The sequence below is a fragment of the Balaenoptera acutorostrata genome, chromosome 19 (assembly GCF_949987535.1).
Source record: "Balaenoptera acutorostrata chromosome 19, mBalAcu1.1, whole genome shotgun sequence".
Lineage (NCBI taxonomy): Eukaryota > Metazoa > Chordata > Mammalia > Artiodactyla > Balaenopteridae > Balaenoptera > Balaenoptera acutorostrata.
In genome coordinates this window covers 1,971,029-1,986,335 of record NC_080082.1, presented here as the reverse complement: position 1 = coordinate 1,986,335, position 15,307 = coordinate 1,971,029, and the positions used below count along the sequence as shown (strand labels likewise).

At 47.9% G+C, this 15,307-nt stretch overlaps 1 protein-coding gene and 1 long non-coding RNA gene across 2 annotated transcripts in view; both read right to left on the bottom strand.

Moving 5' to 3' along the window:
• Positions 1–1,018, bottom strand: part of KLHDC4 (kelch domain containing 4) — a 66,866-nt gene extending 65,848 nt beyond the window's left edge. Inside the window, exon 1 of the mRNA XM_057533955.1 lies at positions 974–1,018. The gene's annotated coding sequence lies outside the window, so the exon portion shown is untranslated. The remainder of the gene's footprint in view (positions 1–973) is intronic.
• Positions 1,019–1,553: 535 nt separating this feature from the next.
• On the bottom strand, positions 1,554–8,212 carry LOC130705711 (uncharacterized). The gene is made up of 3 exons (XR_009006066.1): positions 8,064–8,212; positions 7,239–7,340; positions 1,554–3,724 (listed from the first exon to the last, which is right to left on the bottom strand). It is a non-coding gene; the product is annotated as an uncharacterized LOC130705711 (long non-coding RNA).
• Positions 8,213–15,307: the final 7,095 nt, after the last annotated feature.

The following is a 15,307-nucleotide window of genomic DNA, read 5'->3' as shown; positions in this document are numbered from 1 at the left end:
AAGATCCCACATGCCGCGGAGAAACTAAGCCCGTGCGCCACAACTACTGAGCCTGCTATCTAGAGCCCATGAGCCACAACTACTGAAGCCCGTGCGCCTAGAGCCTGTGCTCTACAAGAGAAGCCACCACAAGGAAAAGCCCACGCGCCACAGTGAAGAGTAGCCCCGCCCGCCACAACTAGAGAAAGCCCGCGCACAGCAACGAAGACCCAACATAGACAAAAATAAATTTAAAAATTAAATCTTTTAAAAAAAGAAAAAGAAAATTTGGGGAACTACGGGGGGTGGGGGGGTGGAATAGGATTCAGGCTGCCGCCGTCCCCAACACTGATTGTAGGAGAATGGGAGAACATGTGAGATGATAGAGAAAAGAACCAGCTAGAAGCCAATTGGAAGGGAGCTGCAGAATTTCACAGGAACCTGGCCCCTGAACCTGCAGACATAATCGCCTTCAACAATGAGCTACAAATGGCGAAAGCCTCACTAGTGCTCCTCAGAAACCATTACTTTCCCTCTAGTGCAATATGACTAAAAGCATGCCTAATCCTTTTATACTTTTCTGAGAATTTTAGGTAACCTGGAGGCAATACACTTGAAGTAAGATGGCCCTTCAGTCACAGCACATCTGTCTGCAACACATTACAGGGGTCGCCTCTTAAGAGCTACAGAAGGGGGAGCCTATTCCCTGCTGAAGATTTGGAAGGATCTGGTAGATGCAGGATTTCGTACTTTTATTATCTGAAAGAATCTTGAAGCTCAATTGGAAGGCTCTCGGAATTAATAGTGTCATGGTGATTTACGTGAGGTTGAAACTCTCATTACCAAGAAAGAAGGAGAAGAGAACATTTAAAATGAGATCAGAATCCTAAAATAGTAGAAAGATTAAGTACACGGTCCTATTTTAGTGAAATTCACATTTTTGAAACTTTAATGAATAATCTTAAATCTAATATATCATTAACATTTAGTGTACCTTTTGTGTGGTCAGGCGCCCTCTGCTGTCTTCAAGTTGAAATCTAGAAGAGAAAAAATTAACAATACACCTAACATCTAATTACCCTCACCACAAATAATCAGTGTAATTAGAGAGATCTCCCAAGTGTGCTATTGATGCAGTGGGTCTTTGTACTTTCCCACCTGGAAAGTGATCATATTAAACCCACCCACCTACTACACAGAACTCTTTTTTTTTTAAGACACCAATTGTACTTGAACATTTGTTATTATTATTATTTTTTTAATTTATTTATTTATTTTTGGCTGTGTTGGGTCTTCGTTTCTGTGCGAGGGCTTTCTCTAGTTGTGGCGAGCGGGGACCACTCTTCATTGCGGTGCGCGGGCCTCTCACTATCGCGGCCTCTCTTGTTGCGGAGCACAGGCTCCAGACACACAGGCTCAGTAGTTGTGGCTCACGAGCCTAGTTGCTCCGCGGCATGTGGGATCTTCCCAGACCAGGGCTCGAACCCGTGTCCCCTGCATTAGCAGGCAGATTCTCAACCACTGCGCCACCAGGGAAGCCCCCTACACAGAACTCTTGAAAGAATCAAGTGAAATTTAAAAAGCTTAGAAAAGTAAAAAGCAAAATACAAATTTAAGAGATTCTCTGTGCTGCAAAGTGGGGTCACGGTTTTGAATTGGCTGACGATCATTTCATTTAACAACATTAATTGGTTACCACAATGCGGGGATGTTGTACCAGGACACATGAGACACAAAACAGAAGACCCAGCCACCAGCTTCAAGGAGGTTTTGTTCTAATGAGATAAACATGATGACATTCCTCAAATGCTCTGTGAAATGAAGCAGGGAATAAGTACAGAAGGAGAGGATGGGGGGAGAAGGGGAAGAGGGAAGGCAAGGGAGGGAGTGACATCAAAACCCTTGTTTCATGTATTTTGTCCAGTTTAATAAACATGTGAGGGGAAAGGGGAAACCCAGTCTCTCTGCTCCATCGTGGCTGAAAGCAAAACTTTCTCCTCTTTGGGGTCAAAGTGTGCTGTTTAATTTCCAAACATTTGGAGATCTTTCTGTTATTTATTTCTAATCCAATTCATTGATTTGAGAGATCTCAGAAGTCAGTGCTCTCCATTTCCCTTTAATTCTGCTTCAGCTGCATCCTACAAATCTTAATATGTTGTTTTGATTTTCATTCAGTTCAAGATACTTCCTGATTCCCTTTTTGATTTCTTCTTTGACCCTTGGGCTACTTAGAAGTGTGTTATTTCGTTTCCAGATATTTGGAGATTTTCTAAAGATCTTTCTGGAAAGTAATTTTTTTTCTCCACCTGCTTTTGCGTTTTTTTTTTTTCTTCATCTCCATTATCCTGCAGTTTCACTAAGATATGTTTAGACATTTATTTCTTTGTATTCACTTTGCTTGGGAATTGCTGGTCCTCGTGAGGCTGTGTGTGGTGGCCTTACAGGTCCGGGATTTCTCTGTCATCCTCTCTTCAGAGGATGCCGTTGCCCCCTCGTCCCTCTCTTCTCCTGGGTCTGTTAACCTCTCTTCTCCGTTTTCCCTCTGTTTGTCCCTCTGTGCCGCATTCTAGATAATTCCTCCTTTTATCTGCTGGTTCATGGATTGTTTGCTCAGCCCCATCACATCTGTCTAACTTGTCCATATAATTTTTTATTATGATTAGTAATTTTCAGAGCTTCAATTTTTCTCAAATCTGCTGGATCACTTTTATAGCTTTCAGTTCCCTGCAGACGTTTTCAAGCTTGTCTTGTCCTTAAATAATGTATGTTAATCAGTTTGTGCTGCAGTGACGCTGCTCGTATCCTTGAAGAACTGCTTGTGAATAACCTTTGAAAGATTTCAGCGAAAGCATCTTTTTCCCAAGGGTAATTGCTTTTGCTTCTGCCAGACAGCCTTGGACACTGCCAGCTCATGACATCCTGAGTCCAGATTAGTGTCTTAAGTTTCTTTTGGACAACCCAGGTGATGTAAATTGAGGCTGAGAATCCAAGGAAAGCCTGGATGTGGTTACAGTATCTCAGGGACCTTGCCTTCCCACATACCCCGCTCGGCACTGGGGTGACCTTCTCTGTTCCCGAGGTTCTGGGCAGCAGGCTTACTTCTGCTGCACCCTCATCCTCAAGCACAGCTCTTGGCACCTCAGCTTCATCTGCAGGGAATGGCCCTGTAGCTCCCACCTGGGACAGCCTTGGATTTGCTGAGCTTTCTCCTTGCCCTTTGAGGCTGTCACACCCAAGTCAAACATGGCAACACTTGCCCATGCCCGGAAGCAAAAGCCATCTCAGAGCCCAGCCTCTACTCAGTTTTTTTTTTGTATGTACTTCCCGTTAGGTTCCGATTTGGTGATTCTTTACTCCTTGTTACCCTTCTGATGCCTTTAAGAAGACTCATTTCAACATTTATCCATCATTTTCTAGTTTGAATGGGAGGATTGGTCCAGATAACTTAGTCTACCATATTACAGCACTGCTTCAGTCTTTAAATGGTATTTTTCAGTGTGTCATTAATATATACTAACTTTTAAAATTCGGAAAATACAGGCACAGCCTGTATTTCTTCTCTCCCACGCACATCCACGCTTAGCATGGGGGGGGGAATTTCCTGCTGACTGATTTTAAGCAAAGATCTGTGCTGTAGTTTCACTCATCTGCTTGGCTCACAAGTGCAGGGCCTTCTTCATTCTTGCCATTGCCCCATCTTCTTTATCACCCATCTCAGAGCCATCACATGAAGATCAAGGACATTCTGTAAGTCATCAGATGCAAAAATTGGGGAGGAGGAAACACCAAAACCTAGATAATAGTGCAGGAAATGCGACAAAAGACAGAGCCATGCTGGGTATGTTAACTGCAAACTCGAAAGGCACCTGTAACATCACAGCGAGTCAGGGAACAGGTTGTGATGAAGCCAACGACCTTGCGTGCTGCCCTGTGAGCCTGCAACTGCTCATCTGTTTCCCGGCCACTGTGTCCCCTAAACCTGCCCAAACACAGCCCAAAGCCAGCTTTCCTGCACGCAGATTTCGAGGCAGCAGCCTAGAGAACATGCAGTGTGCGAAACTGCAAATCTGTCCCTAAGGTTAAATTTGTTTTTAAAAAGGTAAAACTCCTTGCCCAAATAATTGGAGATATTGGTGATTCTTTAAGTTGATTTTTTTAAATCCCCGTAATATCACTGTTTTGAGCATCTGGCCCTTTAATCCTGCCTGACCCAGGAACCAGCTCAGTTTTCAAGCCTGATCATCTCACAGTCAACAACTTATGCTCAGGGTTCATAGCCATGGCCCCTTAAATTCCAGCTGCCTGGCTTTGAAAGTAGATCGCATGCACTAAACTTTCTAATTCTCCGGAAGGGCTGTTCTCCCGCCTCTTCCAGAGAGGCTCTGACCTCAGGCCATCTGGAGGGGGCCAGGTGTTAACCCTTCACGGAATCGCAGTTCTGAAACCTAAGTTCTGGGCAGAGACCTAACCACATCCTCCTATCCTTGGCCGTTAACTGCATCATTCATGAATGATGCAATTAATATAAAACATGTGAAATGCAACAAAGACTTCTTCTACATCAAAACCTGAGAGTTCTACGTTGTTAGAGAGCACTCAAAGACTGGATTGGAGAATTGGTTAAGTGGTGCCCAGTATTTCAAACGCATGCCAGGAATAATGTTCATGTTATCTGATTTCCAAGTAAGTCAAGATTTTCCCATTAATGCATTTCCTGGAATGGTCCCCAGGATACGCTAGGAGCTAGGATACGCTAGGAGCTTATTGCTTAATAGTAATCCATGTGCTGTGTCTCTCCTCCGCTAGGTGTCAGTCTCCCTCAGGCTGTATCTTATTCACCTTCATATCCCCAGGACAAAAATGTTGCACAATTTGCTAAATGTTAATAAATTATGAATAAACAGTGAATGAATCAAACCCCCCAAATGACAGCACGACTTGATGCAGAGAAGGTTTGTCCAGCATGGTCAGAGGAGAGGAATGTTTGAGCTGGTCAAATATTTCACAATAATGTCCTGTATGTGGATCATTCATTCCCAAAGACTAAGAACCACACACATTGGAAATCAAAACTCAAGGGAGATAAAAATGAAGATCTAGAAAGATCTATTAGAGGAACATAGGACCGGTGAATAAATGCACAGTCGACACATTTTGAATAAGATGCCTGTCCTATCTTCCCTGAGAAGCAGCTTCGATTGCAGGTTTCATCCTCTCATAGCAAACTTTTAGACTCTGATCCTCTACATCCCCACTAACGGGTTTGGTGTAGGCTCTCACCCCGATTCCTATCTCACACTGGCTGTTCTTCCTTCCTCCCTTCTCTTGACTGAAAGGAAAAGGCACAGCGTAAAAGTTGTCAGTTAAGTTTATTTGGGGACCTTCTTGAGGACTATACCCCTCTCAGAAGAGGTAAGGGAGAAGCCAGGATATATAGGAATTTTTTGTTGAGAAAAATATGTAATCAAGCATGAAAAGATTACTGCTAATCACAAAGAACGGCCATCTCAAGTTAATGATTTTAGTTTGCTTTTCTACGTATGGAAAGATGCAAGAATCTGGGGTCATTGAAACTTTTCCTTAGATATGTAACTTCACTATCTAGGGGGTCTGTATCCAAAGCACAGAGTGCTTCCTGTTTTTTTCCATCCTGAATTCCCCTCACTGTTGGTGGGCGACTGCAGGGGCCAAAGGCTTGATCCTTGTAGCAGTGGAGTGGCGGGCAACTTTTTTTCCTTACTCTCCCTTCCTCCCTTCTTTCTCTCTTTCTCTTTCTTTCTCTCACCATCCCCCGCCCCCCTTCCTTCAGTAGTGTTTTTCTCTCTGGCCTGAGAAGGAAGGCCTGGGGTGGGCAGAGGGGAATTCTACCTCGATGGGCCCCGGAAACACTGTCAACGTTGAGAGTAAAAACAAAAAGTAGGTTATTCCGGGGAATGGGTGGAAGCTGATCAAAGGCAAAATCGTGACGCCGGTGAAATTGCTGTGAAGCTGTGCAAGGCCCTCATGCTCCTCTGCCACCCGGACCCTCCCAGGTAGGACTCCACTCCGAGGCCTTAACACCCCATCAAAATGTCTTACCTCCCCGTCTCTCAGATAACCTCTCTCTAGGATGACAGCATTAACTAGTGATTTTATAAGGAATGCAGATGCTCCACATGTGTCATCAGGGAAATGCAAGTTAAAACAGCCAGGAGACGCCTCCACACACCCATCAGAATGCCCAAAACCCAGAACACTGACAACACCAAATGCTGGTGAGGACATGGGGCATATTTTTACATGAGTCATGTCGGGGAAGACTTTTCCTCTACCCTTCTAGGTTCTTCTGCCTGGTCTATGAATTGGATTGGCATGGGACAGATTAACAGGAGAAAAATCAAAGTTTAATAACACGTATACATGGGAGAGATCCAGAAAAGCTGAGTAACTCACCAAAATGGCCAAAACCCTCGCCTTAAATACCATTTTCAGCTAAACACAAAAGAGGATGGTGAGGGCGGTGGTTTGGGACTTCATAGGGGAGGAAGGTCATTCACGTGGAGATGTTGGTAAATATCTGTTTGCTGGGCTGGGCAGAGACAATGGGACGCCGAGTGGACCCTGATTTCCGCCGGCCCATATTCTTTGCAGACATATCAGGGGATAGCTCTATTCTGGGAACAAGCCCTCTATCTAAATCCTTCGGGCAGCTGGAGGAAGGTCAAAGTTTTTTCCTGAGTCTTTTGGTGTCTTGATTGTTTTCAGCTTGAAATAATTTGCAGGCCAGAGACATTTTGGGTGTCTCTGGCCTGCAAATTTTGTTCCCCTACAGTAATGTATTTAATGTTACCCTCGATTCATCCAAAAAAAGTAGCAAGCCTGTAAGAGCGGTGCTACAGCAGGTGGGGTCTCGGGAGCCAACGCCCACCACCCAGAAAGTAGGTTTTTGGGGTGCTGTCTCTGGGACACGGATATGAAACTGCAGGCTCTCGAGTGGGTGGTATGCAAGGCTCACGGTGTCACTACAACCTGCTCACCGACCAATTGCTGTGCATTTGACGTTAATGGTTGCTTTCTGGCTGGCAGAAGACCCCGTCCTCCTGGGATACCTCTGAGATACCCCAATAAAGATGAGGAAACATCTGTCACAGGCTGGGCCGCCTAGCAGGGGCTCTACCCACAGGCACATGGGAAATGTTCACATTAGTATATGTTTTATAATAATAATAAAAGAACAAGCAAAAAAAGAAAAAAAGAGAAAACCTGGTCACCAGACTTACCTCATTAAAAATTCCCAGGTACTGGGACTTCCCTGGCGGTCCAGTGGTTAAGACTCCACGCTTCCACCGCAAGGGGCACGGGTTCGATCCCTGGTCGGGGAGCTAAGATCCCACGTGCCGCATGGTGTGGCCAAAGAAAAAAAGAAATTACCAGGTACTATGTGAACCGGGCATCCTGCCCCTGCCCTGACCCCTCCCCACTGCTGACCCTTGACATGGAGGAGGCATCGAAGGGTCTGCTGTCAGCATTACTTGGTGATAAAATAATGACTTGGTGACAATACTCTTCAAGGCAGGAGGGGGTGTCTTGTTTTGTCTTAGCATCAGGCCACTTTGGTCCGAGCGGCCAGGGCAGAGCAGGCTGAGTCCCTTCTAGCTTTTGCTGAGACAGAGCCGCCCGGACCCTCTCCTGGGCCGAGGACGGAAGGACGCAGACTGGGGGATCTGGGCTCAGCAAGAGCAGACAGAGCTCCCTTAGGGTTGAGGAGCAGCCCCATGGTCCTAGTGGACCACCAGAACCCATAGCCGGGAGCCAGGCCCAGGGCCACGGGGCTGTGGACATAGTCCGCACAAGGAGAAAGGGGCCTGAGGGGTGAGCTCACCCTGCCCCACACACCCTCATGACCCCAAGCCAGGAAGGCACCCGTGGGGTGGGGAGGGCCTGGGTCACCCGGGACGGGACAAACAGGCCTTGGTGTCCCCAGGCTCCCGTGGGGGGATGCAGACAGCGTAGAAGCTGGGAGAAGCACGGAGGCAGCAATATGGGAGCTGGCCACCAGAGGTCAGCCTTTCCCCACAGACGGCCACAGGCCATGTGACACTGACCTTGCATCATCCCCGCATGGCGTCCAGGAGGAGGGCCTGGGACTCACCACTGCCAGGGCTGAGCCCGCAGGAAAGCCCCCGGCATTGGAAGTAGAAGCACCCACAGCTCTCCGTGGCACGGACCGTGCCCCCTGCGCTGTCACACTGGAGGTTGGCTGGTCCCCAGGCAGGTGGCCAAGAGGGGCCGGGACGGGAGGCTGGGAAAAGTGGCTCTTCGGGGCTTCCCTGGTGGCGCAGTGGTTAAGAATCCTCCTGCCAATGCAGGGGACACGGGTTCGATTCCTGGTCCGGGAAGATCCCACATGCTGCGGAGCACCTAGGCCCGTGCACCACAACTCCCGAGGCTGTGCTCTGGAGCCCGTGAGCCACAACTACTGAAGCCCGTGTGCTACAGCCCGTGCTCTGCAACAAGAGAAGCCATCTCAATGAGAAGCCTGCGCACCACAAAGAAGATCCAGTGCAGCCAAAAATAAAATAAAATAAAATAAATAAAATAAAAGTGGCTCTTCGAACTAACTCTTACCTCCCTGATGCATAATGCGTTAGGAGCTGCGTTGGTTTTTGGTTTTTCGAGGGTTTTTTTTGGCCACGCCGCGTGGTTTGCAGGATGTTAGTTCCCCGAACAGGGATTGAACCTGGGTCCCCAGCATTGGCATTGGAAGCTCAGAGTCCTAACCATTGGACCGCCAGGGAAGTCCCAGAAGCTGCGTTTTTAAGAGGGGTTTCGGTGCAGGCTTTGTGATCGTTTTGTAGGATGAACCGAGGGAGGACCAGGTCTGCCAGCCTTCAGATAGGACACCGGGGCAGGCACCGCCGGAGCCCTGGGGCCCCAGAGGAGTCAGCCAGGCTTTCCTAATCCGGAAAGATGACGGGGGCGGGGGCGGGGGGGTGATGTCTGGGAAAAGGATTGTTTGCCATCCCTGGCGTCACAGTCACCCAGTGTCTTCAGATGTCTATGGAAACCTGTAAATTACTGTTTGCTCAACTGCTGGGCACAGCAAGAATCCTCCCTCCTGCCTGCCAGGTGAGGAAAGCAGTACCAAGGGCTCATGGGGAGGCCAACTGTTTGTTCTTAAAATCTCAACCTTCAACACCGTCATCTCTGTCATCAAAGTGTCGGAAAGAGCAAGAGCCGACCCACCTCTGTGCTTCCTGCAGTCAGACCCACGCGGCTCTCTCCACCGGGTTTACAATGGGCTCTCCGGCCTCGCCCTCTGCCCCCGCACCTGCCCCCACACCTGCCCTCTCCGCTCCCCCGCCTTACATTGCTTTCACCTTTGGCTCCTTTTTTTTTTTTTTTTTAATCAGATACTTTTTTTTTTCCTTTGGAATACTTTTAGATTTGCAAAAAAGTTGCAACGATAGTTCTGCGTTTTTGTGTGTTCATCTTCCAGGACATGGTAAGTCGGTCAAAATGGAGAAACCAACACGGGAACGTGACTAGTAGCTAAACTGCAGTCGTTATTTGGACTTGGCTGGTGTCCCCACTGAGAAGTGGAGTATCTTCTGCCATATCAGTAAACAAAGGATGCCACAGTCATCAGCGCTTGCAGCCACTGCCAGTGGTGAACCCTGAGGAAACTCAGGAAGGAAAAGAATGCCTGCCACCTAGCAGCCGTCAGACCGCAGCCACTCCCTATGGTGAGCCCTGGGGAAATTCAGGATGTGAAAACAGGGGATACTGGCCCCAGATGGCTGAGGTGCACATCAAAGGAATGGGTTCAGTGAGCCCAGACTCTTGCATCTTCCCATACATAGAAAAGCGCTAAATTCCTTTAACTTGAGATATCTGGTTTTCCTTTAATTAACAATAATCTTTGGACGTTCAGACTACCTGCCTTTCGTTGCAAAACTTCTATATAATCTGGCTCTACCTGCCCTCGCCTCCTGGGAGCATTTCTCTCAGGGTTACTTGCGATACTGCCTCCTGGGCTTGAAGTCCTAAAAATTCCCACCGAATAAAACATAACTCTCAACTTTTAGGCTGTGAATATTTTTTTAAGTCGACACCACTAATATCCTTTGTCTGGTCCCATTCAGGATCGTTGCATTTAGATGCAGCTCACTTCTCAGAGTGCGGACCGCACAGCGCCCCTGCCCACCTGGTGTGGTTCCCATCCAGAAGTCCCCACCTGCTGCTCTTGGGAGAAAACACGCCCCGAGTGGAAGTGTCCGGCTGTCTCTGGAATGTCTTTGGGCTACGATGGAGACCTTCCTTTGACCTCTCCCCAGCCAGCCTCCACAATGGCTGCCCTCCATCCCTCTGGGGTACCCTCTGTCCTCCTCACCGCTCCTGCGGCCTTGCTCTCGAGATTCTGAGTATCAGTCATTCACTACTTAGTATATACCCCGGGCTTTGCCCAGCACTGTGCACTGCCGAGCTGTGAAGATGCAGAGTTCTCTGGGGTGGGAATCGTCTAGAATCTTGGGTGGCATTAGGGATTAAAGCTTTTTTTGAGAGTCCCATTACTTAGAGAGTTCCCCTCACTCCTGTGACTGTGGCCCTTTCTGCCCCTTCCCCACCCATACCTGGAATAGCACAGATCCTCATGCTGTGTTTCACTGATGCCCTCCCATCCCCAGAGTCTCCCCCGAACCCCATAGCTGAAGCACCGACAGAGGACATCATTTAAGACTCACTTCCATGCAGCGAGATGAGGTCTTTACTCGAAAAAAAAGGAAAGGAATCTGTAAGAGAATCCTGCCGAGGCCGGGCCCTCCTCCACCACTGGTCTCCCGGTAACCAAGTAACCAGGATACCTTCCTCCAGCTGCCCAAGGTCATGGGGTTCCACTCAGAAAAACAAAACAAACCCCTGGGTAAGGGATGCAAAGATCAAAATGTCCCCACCGTGCACCAAAGGGAACACTGAGTTACTTGTTTCTCCCGCTCAGGGGCCACCGGCCACAGGGAGCTGGGAATGTTAGTGATTTCATCCATGGGACAATCCTTATTTCATGTGATTGTCAAACGAGGCCAAAACCAGGGATCCGAGGAGCAGTGCTTTTCTGAATCAGTGACCACAGTAAAAATTGCAATGACCTTGCGGGGCCGCATAACTGACCAGAGTTCTGAGTCGCTCACCCAGAGCCGCTCGGCCCTTCAGGCCAGAATTGGAGAAAGTGGACAGTGTCTTGCCCAGGCCCTGGTCTTTCTGCGGCGGCCTCTGAACAATCTTGGGCTGGGAGAGCTCGTGGCCCCTGCACACCAGGGAGGGCGGAGCTTGGGGGGGCGGGTGAGGCTGAGGCGCTGGGTCCCGTGCCCCGCACCGGGCAGTGGCTCCACCTGTGAGCTCCGTGCCCACGGTTGTGCCCTCTCCCTGCCCCCCCGCCGGCCTGAACTACAGTTCACTCCACATGCACTGCCCAAATTAGTCCTCCCCCTTCCCCTTCCCCCCGTGTTGGCCTTGCAGAATACCCCTGGGTTGATTTTGCAAATCTGGGAACATCCAGGAACAGCACAAAGAAAAGCCACTGGGGCTGCAGCCGTGCAGCCAGGACCAGGGATCTGCTGCCCTCCTCCAGGCCCCAAGCCCCGGGCTACAGGGGCCCCTCGGCCCAGGAGCTTTCTGTAACTGGGAGGGGCCGGGAGCTCTGTGACACCCACTCCAGCCCCTCCGGCTCCTGCTCAGCTGTCCCCTGGTTCAGTGACCGTCCCTTTCCCTGGTTCCCCCCATGGCCACCCCACATCCACTTCCACCTCCGTCTACTCAGGACAGTGATACCAGAACACACCCCCTCTTACCATGCAGCAGTGGCCTCAGATGTTACCCCCAACCTAGGGTTTCCCTGGTGGCGCAGTGGTTAAGAATCCGCCTGCCAATGCAGGGACACGGGTTCGAGCCCTGGTCCGGGAAGATCCCACATGCTGTGGAGCGACGAAGCCCATGAGCCACAACTACTGAGCCCACGCGCTGTAACTACTGAAGCCCACGCGCCTAGAGCTTGTGCTCTGCAACAAGAGAAGCCACCACAATGAGAAGCCCGCGCACCGCAACAGAGAGTAGCCCCCGCTCACCGCAACTAGAGAAAGCCCATGGGCAGCAATGAGGAACCAACGCAGCCAAAAATAAAAATAAATAAATAAATAAATTTATTTAAAAAAAAAAAGAAGAAGAAGTTACCCCCAACCTAGAGAGAGAATAAACCTGGGTGACTATACCAGGTGCAGGACCGTGGTACAGGAAGTCCATGCGGGGCAGGGTGAGCGGGGACTCTGGACCTGCTGCTTGATTTTGCTGTGAATCTATAACTGCTCCAAAAAATAAAGGCTATTGTTTTAAAAAGCCAACACACTACTACATATAAAACAGATAACCAACAAGAACCTACTGTATAGCACAGGGAACTCTACTCAATATTTTGTAATAACCTACAAGGGAAAAGAATCTGAAAGAATCTATAGATATAAATATATAGTTTAAAAAGCCAGCCTCTGCGGCTTGGCCAACCCCATTCCCGCCGCGAGCTCACTAGGGCACTAGGAGTCTCCAGGACACCTGGGAGGATGGAATTAGAATATCCCTCAACGAATTTGTCCCACGTTCTTTGTTTCCTTTTGAATTTTAAAACATTTCTCCTTCTCACCTTCTACTTCTCTTAAAGCATTATTTATGGTGTTTATTGACTCTTGTGTTTCTTCTAATTTAGTCTTCACTTAGGAAATGATTTTTTCTTTTTCTTTTTTTTTTTTTTGGCACGCAGGATCTTAATTCCCGACCAGGGATCAAACCGCTGCACCCTGCAGTGGAAGCGTGGAATCTGAACCACTGGGCCGCCAGGGACGTCCCTTTTCTTTTCTTTTTTTCTTTAATTTTTTTTTTTTGGTTTATTTATTTATTTATTTATTTATTTATTTATTTATTTTTGGCTGCATTGGGTCTTCGTTGCTGCGCGTGGGCTTTCTTTAGTTGCAGTGAGAGGGGACTACTCTTCATTGCAGTGCACAGGCTTCTCATTGTGGTAGCTTCTCTTGTTGTGGAGCACGGGCTCTAGGCACGCAGGCTTCAGTAGTTGTGGCACCTGAGCTTCAGTAGTTGTGGCTCGTGGGCTCTAGAGCACAGGCTCAGTAGTTGTGGCTCACGGGCTTAGTTGCTCCACAGCATGTGGGATTTTCCCGGACCAGGGCTCGAACCCATGTCCCCTGCATTGGCAGGCGGATTCTTAACCACTGTGCCACCAGGGAAGCCCCCTTTTCTTTTATTTTTAATTCTTTTCTGGAGTCTGTCATTTCTGAGTTTTAAAAATTGACTTATAATGGTGTTTTTCTCATATTTTGTATCATTGTCCTAAATACTTTTAGCTTATTTTGAAACAGCATGTTTCAGTTTTTCTCTTTTTTTCAACGCCTCCTTCTGAAGTCTTCTCATTCTCTGTAGGAATGTCATTCTGCCGCTTATTCTCATTTTTCTTGTAGTAACTTTGTATGGGGTTTGACCTTGATAGTTTTCTGTTGCTTTTTTTTTTTTCAATAAATGTATTTATTTATTTATTTCATTTTTGGCTGCGTTTGGTCTTCATTGTTGCTCACGGGTTTTTTCTAGTTGAGGCAAGGTGGGGGCTGCTCTTCATTGCGGTGCGTGGGCTTCTCATTGCAGTGGTTTCTCTTGTTGCGGAGCACGGGCTCTAGGCGCACGGGCTTCAGTAGTTGTGGCACGTGGGCTTAGTTGCTCCAGCAGCATGTGGGATCTTCCCAGGCCAGGGCTCGAACCGTGTCCCCTGCGTTGGCAGGTGGACTCTTAACCACTGCGCCACCAGGGAAGCCCTTTCTGTTGCTTTTTATGTGAATATAATGTTCACAAGCTTTTAGCAGGAGGCCTGGTTCAATGGCTTTTCCTCTTTCACAGACACACTTCTTCTGTTGGTCTCATGTGATTTTAACATGCATGGCAGCAGCTCCCCTTTCATCCCCACCCTCCCCCTCATTTGTCCCCCTTCTCCCTGCCCTGCTCAACTCTGACCCCAGCCCTGCGGTTTTCCCTCCACGTAGGGCTCTGTCCTGGAAGGAGGCCCAGCTTGGCCATTTCGAGAGCTCACAGGGCCTGGACCATTCCAGCCCCTTCAGATACGACCAGCTTGCCCTGCACTCACCCCACTATCCCAGCAGCCACACCTCTGCCAGCTTCACCTGCTGATGTCAACCTGGCCTGCTGCCGCGCTGTGCAGGGTGCACCTGTGGGCGTTCGGGGGCCGTACACTCAGCATGTAACTGCCCTCTGCTCTCTCTGCACAGACCCCGCACCCCACGGTCTGGGCCTACAGAGGCTCAACCCCACGCACGGAGGCTCCAGGCTGTGTGGGAACACCTTAGCTCCTTGTTTTGCTATAGATGTTGTCCATGGAATGTTTTTTATTTTAAAGATATATTTCTTCATTCATTTAAAATGGCAGTAATAATCCTATTACATGTTAACATAAAAATTTTTTTTTAATAAAAAGCAACTATATCTCTGAAAACACAACATTTAGTAAGAAGAGTGTCATTGTTTCATGTTCTTGCAAATGTCTTAATGTCTGCATTAATAGAAGACAGTTGGATTCTTGGGACTTCCCTGGCGGTCCATCGATTAGGACTCTGAGCGTCCACTGCAGGGGGCACAGGTTGGATCCCTGATCGGGGAACTAAGTTCCCGCAAGCCACGTGGTGTAGCCAAAAAAGAAAAAAAAAAAAAAAAAAAAAAAAACTCAAAAAAACAAAACCCACCACTTTAATTAAAAAAAAGAAGAAGAAGACAGTTGGATTCTTACATCTGCTTGTACATTTAATCTGTTGGGCTGTAGCGTGTCACGTGGCCTCTGGGAAACTCCATCATACACTCTCGGGAATTTTTCTTTTTCTATCTGGTTGTACAACCTGTATTTAAGCGGGGCTCTTGGAATATCCAAAAACTATGTTACTACTGTAATCTTCCCAGAATCCTTCATAAGCTTTTTAATGGGGGGAAGGGGGAAGAAATAGCTAAAGCTGTGACATCCTTTCTCACCCCATCCATTTAACACAGCCAGCGTGAAACAGCAGGAGAAAGAAATTAAAGGCATAAGCCTTGGGAAAGGAGAAAGTAAGTTCTCATTATTCAGACACAACATAATGTAGAAAATCCAAAAGAGTTTACCAATCATCGATTAGAATTAACACTTAAATGTGGCCAGATTGCTGGATACAAGATTAGCATACAATTTTTTTTAATATATATATAGCAGCAACAAGCAAATAGAAAATAAAAATCTGCAAAAGTTACCATTTAT